Source organism: Quercus lobata, chromosome 3 (assembly GCF_001633185.2).
Source record: "Quercus lobata isolate SW786 chromosome 3, ValleyOak3.0 Primary Assembly, whole genome shotgun sequence".
In the NCBI taxonomy this organism is placed as follows: domain Eukaryota; kingdom Viridiplantae; phylum Streptophyta; class Magnoliopsida; order Fagales; family Fagaceae; genus Quercus; species Quercus lobata.
The window spans coordinates 30,667,434-30,681,879 of record NC_044906.1 but is presented as its reverse complement, the minus strand read 5'-3'; the positions used below and the strand labels follow the sequence as shown (position 1 = coordinate 30,681,879).

General features: G+C 30.6%; 1 pseudogene; it reads right to left on the bottom strand.

Annotated features, from left to right (window-relative positions):
* Positions 1-1,453: 1,453 nt before the first annotated feature.
* Positions 1,454-6,912, bottom strand: LOC115980726 (annotated as a pseudogene).
* Between the last annotated feature and the right edge of the window lie 7,534 nt (positions 6,913-14,446).

Genomic DNA, 14,446 nt, shown 5'->3' with positions numbered 1-14,446 from the left:
TGCAAAAAATATGATGGGGATGTGCAAAGTGATTTCTTAGCCTAAGGTTTGTGTCAATATGGGAATAATATGTCTTGACATATCATTCTTTGTAACTTTTGCTACTTTTGTTGTAAGTGAATGCATAGGTGTCTAAGGTCGTATTTTAAGGTTTTATTATTATTTTTGCTACTTTTGGGATTTTAATGTTATTCAAAATTTAAGTTAATTATTTTTTAAATTTGCACTTAATTTGGCTAGATGGTCCATACTCCTAAATTTTAGGTGCTTTTTTTTCCTTTGGTTGGTTAGTGTGGAAGTTCAAGAAGGTTAAGGAATTAACGAATAGGATTTTGGCAATATTCTTTTGCTTAATTATTGGGATTTGACAAATAGATATTAATGTTGAATTTTGCAAAATTAATTTTATTTTGAATTAGCATAATACACCATCATTTGATTGGAATAATTTTCAACTTATAGTAACATCTTAAAGGACAATTGAAATTGCATTTAATTAACAAAAGAAGAAAAAGAAATCAAGTTAATTTTGAATATGTTATATATGTATCTCATTTATATAAAACCTTCCCGCGTATAGCGCGGGTTAGCGACTAGTTAGGGAAAAAATTAAGACTTTTGATGTGATACTATAATTTACAAAAAAAAATAATTGTGTCATAAATTGAGATTTTTTATGTTACACTAGAAAACATTTCATTAAAATTTAAAATAAGGCTACATAAAGTCCAACCTATGGAAACAGGTGGAAGAGTTTCCATAGGGGTAAGGCCCCATGGTTCTAATTGGAAGGTTCAACATTCCAAGTTTGCTAACCTGGACATCTAGTGGGCTGATTAGGAACTGAGAGAAGCTAGAATAGCCTGGATATAAGAGATAAAAGCCTATTGGGCCTGCTTGGCTTCAATACAGATCAAAGAGTACCCTTCGAGAATGAGGTCAATTAATCCCTAATTTTGATTTTCTATGCTGCCATCTGCCAAAAAGGGAAGAAATTATTCACAAGGGCAGGAAGAAAAAATATAGTACCACAAACTATTACACTTTTTTTTTTTTACCACAATTGTGATGTGACAAAATCTGAGCAATGAAGAAAAAATAATTGATCCATATGTAAGTAATAAACAGACTCATAATTTATTACATTAAAATTGAAACAAAAAAATTGTGGAAAAAGATGAGACTTAGTAATGCAACATATATCAATACCAATATGAATATAATTACACAGATTTCCTTTCATAAACCAAGAGAAAGGAATAACACAACCAATAAAACATACACTCTGCCCTTTCCTAGGGGCTTCTTTAAGTAGGAAATATAACACACTGCATGCCTTTCTCTAGTGGCATTAGATCACACATCATAATAAAACATAAATATTTAATAGTCACAGCACACCTCACCTCATTTGGTTACCAATATAACCACATTATTTAATTTAGTAGCAATACTAAGTCTGAAGTGAGGTAACAACATAATGCACAGCCTATGTAGCACCATCGTTGTGGCAACACTTGTAACTGATATGCGTGTCCATGATGCGCTGACAATGGGAGCATTCCAAGGTCTCTGGTATTTTCCCAGTGTTGTATGGAATTTTAATGTGGTGGCAGATGTGTTTTTCATCCTTAAAAACCTCGTCATGGTAATCTTTGAAAGCCAATGCGAAGTCCTTCTCGTTTAACTTAATCTTCCATTTTTCAAACTCTTCCACCACCTTCAAAATAACTTCGCCACTACTCACCAATACCACGCTAGACCCTTTGGTGAGCACAACCCATTCTTTCTCATTCTCGTAGGAAAGCAATTTCTGGATTTCTTGAGCCACCTCGTCTATCTGGGTTTTCCCTTGAGCCTTGGAAATGAACAGGCTCTCAATGTTGGTCCAGAAGCGCACTAGGTCGACCTTTCCTTCGCTCTCAGAGACGGACACCCACTGTATAGATATCCCTTTTTGCTTTATCAAGTCTTGTTCAGCAAGAACCTTTACCCTTTCAGGAAATTTTTGGATCCACTCTTTGTCCTGGCCTCCATACAAAAAGATGTATTTCTTCTCTTTGATCTGAATGAGCAAGAGATATATATGTCTATAAGTGATACTAGATTTACTATAAATTTTATCAAACTCTTATAAATTGATGCTATCACCAATCATAAAAAATAATTCAAATGGTCATTTATTATTATCTTGTTATATTCAATATCATGTCCGTTTGAAAGTTTTTAGTAGGCTTAGCATTTTCTATATGTGTGTTCGCGCACGCATTAGATCTGTGAAATGACTTCACCCAGTTTTCAATCTCAGAATTAGCATTAATTATCGGTGACCAAAGCCAACTGAAATCCGTCTCCATAGTTTTCACTTTTGCGCTGGTGAAAGGGAAGGCCTCAACTCCGTAGATACTGAAGATTAGGATGGCATTCTCACATTCCATTTTTCCTTGAGGGTTCAACACCACAAGTAAGGGCTTAACCTTGAAGTTCCACTGCTTCTTGATGAACCTACAGCTTGCTTTTGGTAAATAGTAAGGCGCTACGTACCAGGGCATTGTAGACCGCTTTGTCTCAAATTCCTTATCCAAGCCCTCCCTCAATTACTCCACAAATGGGATCCATACAATCTTATTTTGCTCCTCCTCCTCCTTCCCTGCTTTATCAAAAAATTTCTGAAGCATTGAAATGTCATCATTGGAGATTTCTAGGTATGAAATGAACAAGAAGACACTCTTCCCCTTCAGGACATCAATTTCAACCTGCAATTTGTGCAATACATTAATGGGTGCATGTCAAGAAACTTGTCTTAGCACTGATTCGGTAAGAAAATTCTTATGTGTCAATTCACACATTGATCAGCTAGAACTTAGTTGTATACTATTTTTTTTTTAAAAAAAACATGTACCCGCCTTAGCTCACATAATTTTGTGGCGAAGTTATAAAATTAAGGCTTTAATTAAATGGTATGAGTTATTCATAAGTAGATTGAGTTCCACCCAAGTAAAAAAAAAATTAATTAGTAAAAGAATGAAGCTCAAATTTAAGTATATGTTTGACTATGATCAACGAACCAAAGTCAAATATATATAATGATGTGATTCTAAACAAGTCCGTGAGTATAGGTTTCAATTGGGGTATATATAATAATATTTATTTATATGTATACATGTATTAAAATTAAATATACTTATATAAACTTAAAATTGGATAGTGTAAATTTGTAAATGAGTTTATAAGAAATCAAATTATTATTTATAATATAAATAGTCCATATATATCTTACTAAATAGGGTTTAATTATTATTAAGTATACAGGTCTATTTGAATAACTCAAATAATATAATCTCAAATATATATTTTGTCAAAAATGTTGTAACTCAATTGACATTTTTTAATGTTTTTAACGAGATATCTAAAATTCAAATATTTTACCTCCCAACCACTAAATTATCCATACACAAAAAAGAATATATATATATATATATATATATATATAATACTCTCTTTTTTTTTGGTTCAATATTATAATGTTTAAAAGCCATATATAAATAACCGTTTGTATTTTTTTTTTTTTTTAAAGAAAGAGGTAAGGTAACATGCCAACGTGGAATAATATTTAAAAATGAGATAGAGATAGTGTCTTAAGTTTTAAGTTGAATGAATAAGATAAAGGAAAATGTCTAAAATTTAAAAATAATAAATTACTCTTTTAACTAGTTTGTGTTTTTTATTTAAAAATTTTTAACTAAAAGATAAGGGTATTATAGAAGCAAAATGTTGAAAATCAAATGAAAAATCCTGTTATTATATATATATATATATATATATATATTACTTACAACTAGTGAGAAAGCAATGATTAATATTTTATTTCTAATATTTAATAATGTATACAGTGTCACATTATTGAAAATAGAATTGATAGATCAATATAATTTTTTTTTTTCAACCAACACTCGCACTTCTAGAGTAGAAATATATATATTACGGCAATCAAACTATTATTGAGTGATCTCATCCTCTTATACAAGAACAAAAGATGCATGTACTAGAAAAGCATACCTGTGTTTTAGTAGAACCATCAATCAGTGGCTGCATCCTGTTTGTTGGATCGATCAGTTCATGAAGTACCTCCGTGATCTCCATAGAGGTTTGAAAAAGTTTTACGAGCTTCCCGTAATCCTGTGTCTCCGCTGCATTAAACCAAGATCTTTCATCATTATAGTACTAGTCCATCTTTTAAGGCAATGAATTAATTTAATGTGCAGTGCATCACAACTCACAAGCAAGGAAGTTTGCATCATTATAAATGAAACCACCGCTAAGTACTAACCTATTTGTTCTTTGCAAAATACTATCTGCTTCTCGAGTTCGGTGAGGATGACGTTCAGTTTATCCGCAAAGGGGTTTAGTTCCTGTTTCTTGTCCCTGGAAATTAACAGAACCATGGTTTTTTAACAGTTGTAAGATGGTATATAGTATATACCATGTATCTATGACTATATCATCCTTAATTGGCTTGTGTTTTTGTGATATGGTTGGGACCAATCATGTATTTTACAGCATTTTTACAATATTTTTACAAAAATTATAAATGTGGCAAATTTTTACTGATTTTTATTTGAGTTCGCCACTAACATCACTATTTGACTTACAAATAACAACTTATTTAGCCATTTGTAAAAAAGTTTGTAAAATAATTTGTAACTTTAGTATTTTCTTTTATCAAATGTTTACTATAGTCACAATTTTGTCATAACTTATTCGTGAAGTGAGTTGTGAGTGGTGGAGTTATGGACTCCACCACTCACAATTGGTCACATGGGCAAGTTGTGATTTTAGTTGTGGGCAAGTTGTAACTTTATTTGTGGTCCTAACGCTTTTAAAATATCAAGTGAAAAATTCGGTAATTTTTTCTATGTCAATAGTAGAAGTATATTACATTAACAATAAATTTTTCTATACAAACCTTGCAAAATAATGTTTTGAGTTTTAAATCACAAAATAACTACAGACTTTATCAAGATGTGAGATAAACTTTCTTTAAGACTACTAAGTAAGGACTTGAGGATGCCATATAATATACATGGGCTTGAACTAGAACTTGAACTTACTCATCGAAAATAAGGCAGGATGATAGCTGAGTTGTGCTTGCTACAATGGTTGTAATAGCCCAATAAACATCCAATTTGATACGGCCCAGCACTGTTGCCAATTCGGATCCATCCTTTGTGTCAAAATCAAAATTGGACAGTTTCTCCAACTCAAAGATGCATTTAATCACCTTCATTGTAGTTTTAACCACTTTGTTAAGATCAATAAAGGCTTGCTGGTTCTTCTGCATTGTTACGCCTTTTAAGAGAACAGGTACTCGCTTGAGTGTTCCTACTGATTTGGCGAGTTCCTTCGATGACTGAATTTTCACAAGCAGACAGAATTCTCCATAGTCCAAAGCAAAAGCCGCCAGGGTCAGCACTGCCTTTGCATCCCAGGAATAGCGTGATAACAAATTATTAAGTATTGACAGTGTTGTTGCATGAGCAATTGGATAGCCTGGTTCCTTGCATTGCATCTGACATTTAAAAAAAAAAAAAAACTTTGATGTGAGTAAATAAAAAAAAAGACAATGTCATTGACCAAATGGTTCCATATATACTAGTTATGAATTCTATTCTATTCCGCCCGAAAAAGTTGGGATTTTTTATTTCAAATAATTAACAAGTACAAATTACTCATCTATTCCATCGTGTTCTAAATTCCAACCATCCTATTTCATTCTACTCATTTCAATCAATTCTACTTAGTATAGTGATTTTGGTTGGTATGTAAATGAATCATTATTTTTTTTCTTCAACTTTCTTTTTAATATTACTTCACTCACATATGACATTTTATTATTATTTTCCTTTAACAATGTGTTTTTCTTGTTTACTTTACTCACATATATGACATAGTTTTTTTTTCATTAATATATTTTTTCTTTAATTATATATCACATGTTATATATTCATATTATGCAATGATGATATTAAGAATGTGCATATTATTGATTTTGAATTAATAATTAGGTATGGTATAATATCATATGATGTAGACTTAGGTATATAAATTTTGTAACATATATATAGAAACTTTTAGCAATAATCCTAAAACGATACATTGAAATAGGGCGGTATCAAAATGTTTTGTTCAAATGGACAAATCAAAATAGAGTCTGAAGCAATATTTAGAACATTTTGATATTATATATATGAAATTGATCATTATCCTTTTAATACAAAAAGGAGGGAAACTGAAAAAAAGAAAAATAAAAAAGAAAATTGCAATTACCTCAAAGGAAATTTTCTTGAGTAAACACAATGGCGGACTAAAACTTGCTTTGGGGGTCTTCTCCTCCAAGTGTTCAATGGTTGTTTGGTACCCTGCTTTTGCTGTAATTAAGTGTCAAAGCTAGTGTTCATGGCATTTTAATAGGACAAAGCCAGTGGACAAAAAAAAGTGATCGAGCATATATTTAATAACAATTAATGAGTCTCATATCACGGTCTTAACATTTTTAAAACAAAAAATAAAAAGAAAAGTCGTAGTATATAACTAATATGCTAAAAGTCTAAACAAAGCATTGTAATAAAATTCTAAAACCAAATTATTATGCATGGTCTATTGGTAGAGGAGGAAAGTGAGAATTACTGCAAGTGTAAACCTTCAGACCCTTTTTTTTTTTTTTCTCAAAAGAAGGTATACTAATACCTGAAAAAAATTATCAACCACCAGAGTGGAACGGTTGAGGATTTTCTCGGCCATAATGAAAAGAGATTCAACATCCAACTTTTCATTAACGTGGAAGTGGGTTGGACAAATTTGTCTCAAGATCTCATTGTCGGACAAGGTAAATTGATATGAAGATATCGCCATGTTGTTATGTTACAGAACAAGATGACCAAAGTCTCTACAGGTTTAGTGCAGTGAAGGGGAGAGGCTAATATGGTCTACGTTGTTGCCATCTGCCGGCCTCGTCCATTTATATAGCCATAGGAGCGGTAAACAGTAAAGTTATGTTAACTATAATATTTTTTTTATAAATAACAATTTTTTAAAAGTGATGGGTTTAAATTACACCTAGTACTTAGAATAACTTCACAAGAATTACAAATTTTTTGGATCATTAATTATTATTAGATTTATTAGTCAAAAAACACTCATAATAATGACTATATTACATCCTACAATTAGGCATTAACTCTTCTTAAAAAAAAAAAAAAAAAAAAAACTATAACATTAACTTTCCACTATCCTCACGTCATCATCTTCTTCCTCTCATCCTCTCTCACATCTTTCTTCTTGCACAATGTACTTTTAGGCCATCACCATTATTACTCCCTTTGAGACTATACCCAATCTGTCAGTCAAAAGAGCATTTTAGTGAATAAACTGACAAAACCAGAGCCTTTTTTTCCAGCATTTGTCCCTGTTTCTCTTTCAACCGTTCATGTTCAAACATCATTCTAAAGGAAGTCAAGGTGCACTTTCGTAATTATCCCCCAATCCCAAGCCCATTTCCACAGCTTTAATCCTCATTCTTTTTACTTTTTCTTTTTCTTTCTTTCTTTTTTTTTTTTTTTTTTTTTTTTTTTTTTTTTTTTTTTGAGGATCTAACCCTCATTCTATTTAAGCACTCATACCTCCCACTCTCTCTCACCCTAGTCTCCTTCAATAGTTCAAAACTTGTCCTCCTAATTTCTTCTCTTTCAATCCACGTTTCTTAGTTACAAATCTTCAGTCTTTGATCTTATAGATCATACCAATTATGAGATTTTAGGTACGTAATGGGATATTTTACCTAAACCTCTTAATTTCTTTATGTTGCATAAATATTCTCTCTAAAAGAGTTTACATCATGCATGTTCTCTTGGTTCACTTTTCATGAATAGTGTAATATGTAAAACTTTTTGAGGATGAAGATAATGGATAATATTCTTGTATTAATGCGTGTAACATGTAAACTTATTATTATGCTCTTTGTTGCTTTGTATAGATTCTAGAGTGCTTGCCGTAGTGGCGACTCTAGGAATTTTGTTTAGGAGGTTCATTAAAAAATTTTAATAAAAAAAAACTTGAATATATCGAGTTGCCGACAAAAAATAATAATAATAATGCATGAAGTTATACAATTTCCTTCTACAAGTATTCAAATTTTGAATTATGAGTATTATTGCCAATGTGGGTAGGTATGAGCCTACAATAATTTTATTTTTTTAAGTTTATCTAACATTTTTATTTTTATGCAATTTTTATTATCTATTTGTTATTGTTTTTATAAAAATATTTTAAACTAAATGACTAAACTAAACTCATTGGTTTTGTATTAATTATTGATGCACATAACAACACTCATTCTTACATAAAATTATACACTAGTGTCTACTTAACCAATCAAATGCTTGAACAATCACTAACTTTATGATTTTTTTTCTTAATTTTACCAACTTTATAACAAAAAGTTATTATAACATGATAATAATATACACACATGTAACAAACCATCTCTATTTCCTAATTATTAAATTATATAAATTTATATTATATTTATATTGTACACACAAACATTCACACACATCATAATTCACACAAATAACATTATAACAAAAAGTAATACATACAATCAATATTAGACACACTCACACATATAATATAAATTCATAAAAAATTAGTGATACTTACAATTCACAGACACTTACTCTTTATTCTTAGAGTTGGAAATACTTATAATAAAAGTGTGTAAAATTTAAGTCAGGGTGTGCAAAAATATTTTTAAGAAAAAATTATAGTATTAAACTAACCAAAATATATATATATATATATATATTTTTTTTTTTAAGTCAGGAGGTTCATTTGAAACCCTGAGAATAATGTAGTGTTGCCCCTAGTGCTTGATTGATTCTAATCTCATGCAAATGTGGTAAGTTCTTTATTCTCATATATATATATATATATATATATATATATATATATTTTTTGGAAGTCAGGGGTTCATTTGAACCCCTGAGAATAATGTAGTGCCGCCCCTGGTGCTTGGTTGATTCTAATCTCATGCAAATGTGGTAAGTTCTTTATTTTCCAAATTATAAAGAAAAAAGGTTCTTTGATTTTTGTTGGGAAGAAAAGACCGAGTGAGTAATATATTACTCCCTAGAAATCAATGGTGATGGCCTAAAAGTACCTAGTGCAAGAAGAAAGATGTGAGAGAGGATGAGAGGAAGAAGATGATGACATGGAGGACAGTGGAGAGTTAATGCTATAGTTTTTTTTTTTCCCCCTTTAATAAGAATAGCTAATGCCTAAATCACTCATTCTAGAAAGTAATAATGACTAGGAGTGTGCATGGGTTGGGTTGGGACGGGTTAAGGGGATTTTTTGACTCAACTCACCATGGTGGGTTAAAAAAAATTCAACCCAACCAAACCCAACCCATCACATAAGTCCAACCAACCCAACCCACGTGGACCAACCCAACCCACGTGGGTCGGGTTGAATCCATGGGTTTGACAATTTTTTTTTATTACTATTATTATTAAATTGAGCATAAAAAATATAAATATAAATATATTAAAAAAAAACCAAGGATTAGTATCAATGTAACTCCTTAAAGGCAAACGACACTAATGATTAAATAACAACTGTAATTTACTAGGATTTATTTGAACTAATTGGCTTTTATATAGGATAGGAAGAATTGGTTTTTTTTTTTAATTATTAATTATATAATATATTTTAAATATATATTAAATATATGGGTGGGTCGGGTCTGGTCGGGTTTAGTAGATTTGGAATTTTATGACCCAAATCCAACCCGACCCGCTATCCAAAAAAAATTTGTAATCCAACCCAACCCACCAAGCCCTAAAAACTAACCCAACCTAGCGGGTTGGATTGGGTTGGGTCGGTTTTGACGGGTTGGCTACACACCCCTAAATAACAGTATTATGAGTGTTTTTTAACCCTTAGATCTAATAATAATCAATAGTTCAAAAAATATATAACTCTTGTACTGTCATTATTACACTATGTACTTTTAGAATGGTGATTTCTAGGGAGTAGTATATTACTCACTCGTCTTTACTTCCCAACAAAAATCAAAAAACCTTTTTTCTTTATAATTTGGAAAATGAAGAACTTACCTCATTTAATTTGCATGAGATTAGAATCAACCAAGCACTCTAGAATCTGTACAAAGCAACAAAGAGCATAATAATAAGTTTACATGTTACACGCATTAAGACAAGAATATTATCCATTATCTTCATCCTCAAAAAGTTTTACATATTACACTATCCAAGAAAAGTGAACCAAGAGAACATGCATGATGTAAACACTTTTGGAGAGAATATTTATGCAACATAAAGAAATTAAGAGGCCTAGGTAAAATATCCCATTACGTACCTAAAATCTCATAATTGGTATGATCTATAAGATCAAAGACTGAAGATTTGTAGCTAAGAAACGTGGATTGAAAGAGAAGAAATTAGGAGGACAAGTTTTGAACTATTGAAGGAGACTAGGGTGAGAGAGAGTGGGAGGTATGAGTGCTTAATAGAATGAGGGTTAAAGCTGTGGAAATGGGCTTGGGATTGGGAAATAATTACGAAAGTGCACCTTGACATCCTTTAGAATGATGTTTGAACACGAACGGTTGAAAGGGAAACAGGGACAGATGCTGGAAAAAAAGGCTCTGATTTTGTTGGTTTATTCACTAAAATGCTCTTTTGACCGACTGACTGGGTATAGTCTCAAAGGGAGTAATAATGGTGATGGCCTAAAAGTACACAGTGTAAGAAGAAATACGTGAGAGAGGATGAGAGTAAGAAGATGATGACGTGGAGGACAGTGGAGAGTTAATGCTATAGTTTTTTTTTTTTTTTTTTTTCCTTTAATAAGAAAAATTAATGCTTAAACCACTAATTTCTAGAAAGTAATAATGAGATTATTATGAGTGTTTTTTTTATCCTTAGATCTAATAATAATCAATGCCTTAAAAAATGTGTAACTCTTGTGTGTAACTTGAACCCATCTCTCTTTAAAATGAGGAATAACTATTACTCTCTAAAATTATTGTAATAACCATTCCTTAATAGATATATTAACTTGAGAAATTAATACATTTCAAAATAAACAAACTTTCCATATACACATAACAATTATGAAAATAAAAAGTCAAAAAAATAACTAATCTTTCTTTTAAATTTAAAAATATTATTTTTTAGGAAATATAATTATATGCGTAAGATATTTCTTAAAATATATCTTAAGTTGTATTCTAATATCACCAAACAAATGAATAGTAATAAGTATTACGTTACAACATCTTTTATTTCTTGTAATACATATCCCTATTCCTATGTAATCACCATTACAGTCTACCTAGCGTGCCCTAATGAGGCGAGAAGTTGAGACTAACGTTCCTTTTTGAGTGATGCTAAGGATACTACATGATTTGTCACCAATCACAAAAGAAATGTTAAAGATATTACTGGTTTTACTGCATAAAGCTTTAAACCGATATGGTAATGAATGTGATTAATACTTTAATAAGCTTTAATCACCTCATAAATATATAGTTGAATTGTCTTTTTTTATGATTGATAACACATCAGTTTGTTTGTTTGTTTTGTTTTGTTTTTTTTTTTTTTTTTTTTTTTTTTTTTTTTTTTTTTTTTTTTTTTTTTTTTTAACTTTGTAAGCTAAGTGTAGTAAAACTTTTAGTACCTATTTTAATTTTTATAGATATCCCTTGCAAAAAATAAAGAAAAATTATAAATATCATAGTATTTCAATTTATAGCGCCCGAGCTATGATAATTGTTTATTATTATTAAGCTAAAGCACCAATTAGTTTTTAATAAAGACAGAGTTCAAACCTTATATCTTTTATTTAATAACATGAGGTTTAATCTTTAGTAAAAATTTATAAGATCTTTAGTATAATCCTTTCTTTTTTTTTTTCATTTTTTTAATGAGAGTCAAATTGCGGAGCCAGAGATTGAGGGGGACAATTGTCCTCCTACCCCACCAAAACTCCAACCCCCACATTGTATGCTTTTCAATTTTCATCTTTTGCTTTTTGTTTCATACATTATCCTTAAGTTTTCTTTTTTTTTTCTCCTTTTGGTTAGAAGTCTGTTATGGGTTAAGTTTCATTGAAAAAATATATATTTTCTATGATATCCATATTGTATAAGGATCAAAAGTTATAAAAGAAAAATAAGACTAGAAAACAAAAAGATAAATAAAGACGCAAATTTTTTTATTCAAGAAGAAGTACAAAAAATATTGTTACTTTTTGAAAGTGTTATGGGTTTAAATTCTTTATATAGTGACCTATTACTTTTCATAAAAATGTATATAACTAATAAAAATTGGAAATAATTATATAAAGAAACTCTATAAATATGGGCTCCAATTAACTCAACTAGTAAAGTTTCTGATAGTTGAATAAGAGATCTAGGGTTCGATTCCTGCTACACTAAAAACCGATTGGTATCTTAGTCTGATAATAAAGAATTATCATTAGGACTAGTTTTTAGACCTGAACCATTCAGTGAACCGTACAAGGGAGAGGTTCAAGGTTTTTAAGGTCGAATTGAGGTCTAACCGAAATCAAACTGTGATGATGTCATAATTATTTTAATAATTTATTAGTATAAAAATGAGAAAATACATATACAAAATTTAACAAATTTAATTAAAATAATATATATAAAGAGGTTAAAATATATTTTAATTAAAGGAAAGATGATATTTTTTGTAATTTATTACCAAAAATATCATCTTTCCTTTTTCTTCTCATTCACGTGTTCCCCTATCTTGCCTTATTCTCTCTAGTTTTTTTTTTTTTTTTTATAAACTGTTCTCTCTAGTTTTATCAATTAACAAATCCGAATATTTTCACATTCAAAACTTCATCCTCACCGTCAGGGACGGACCCAGGAAGGGGCCAAAGGGGGCCCGAGCCCCCCCTGGGTCCAAAAAAAAAAAATTAGTAGGTAAAATTAAAAAAAAAAAAAAAAAGGCTTGGGCCCCTTGGTTTTTAGCTTGGGCCCCCCTTGGTTTTTAGCTCAGGCCCCCCCAGTCGGCCAGCCCAGTAGTTTTCAAAAGCCATGAAAACCTTAAAAAAATAAAATGTAAAAAAGAAAAGAAAAGAAAACCCAGCACAGCAAGACTCCAAAACCGTTGAAGCAGTTCACTTTGACCGACTAGAAAGCTTCTAGACTGAGTAATGAAGTGTTGTACAGCTGTACAGCATTTCACATATAATACTTTTGTCTTTCTTTATTTTTTTATTTATAATAAGTTATATTACTTTTGTTTCGGTGATTTTAATGTTCTTTACACAGTACATTACAATTATTATTAATAATAATAATAATAATAATAATAATAATAATAATATAATATATAATAATGTGGTTTATATTAGAATATTAGATTATCTATTTATATCTGATAATAGTAGGAGGACAAATAATTGTTTAATTGTTTGATTTGATCTAATTGCACTTAAATAGTAATTTGCACTTCATTGTTCACACTTTTTTTAACAAAAATTATTGTATAAATCTTCAAAATTTCATACCTATTAATCAATTTTTTATCCTAAATGCTGAAACATTAGATTTAACTCCTTAGAAAAGCTCTAAAATGTAAAAAGGTAAGTTCAAACCTATTAACCTAAGTACAAAAAATTTAGTACAGTGAAAAAAATGTAGGCACAAGTTTACTTAAAGTTAGTTTATGAAATAAAGTAATTTAATTTTGGCCACAATTTGGGCCAAATTAACTTGAGTGTTTTGCATTTTGAGCCAACATAGGCTTAACCTATTAACATAATGTAGGCATAACTAACTTGCTCCTCCTAAGAAAATTTCTTGGCTCCGCCAGTGACTATATGGATGTGTATTTGAATTTTTTTTTTTCGTTTATCTCTGGCCCCCCCCAGCTTGAAATCCTGGGTTCGTCCTTGCTCACCGTCAATTCAAAATGATATCTTTAGCTTTCTATCTTCTCTCTTCTAGCCTTCCTAATAGTCTGATACTTTGTTCCTTTTTCTTCTCTTTCTTCCTTTTGCTTTGCTCCAAGAATGCCTACAAAACATCTCTTCGAAAATGCATGATTCAGTATTCAACTTCTATTCTAGAAAATCTAATGCCAGCATAAGTTTGCTCTCCATTTTTTATTACTATATTACTTCATTCTCTCTAATCACTATTACTCTCGCCTTTTTCTCTCTCCCTCCCCTCTCTTGGTCTCTCATTAAATGGTGAAATCCAGTGTTGTTGTTGACAAACGAGATGAAAGCCGGAGATTTTTATCAAAATTATGCGTGGAAGAAAACCGGAAAACCCCTACCCAGTTCCACAAACTGGACGGTTTGTCTAAGGTTTGAACGGTTTGCT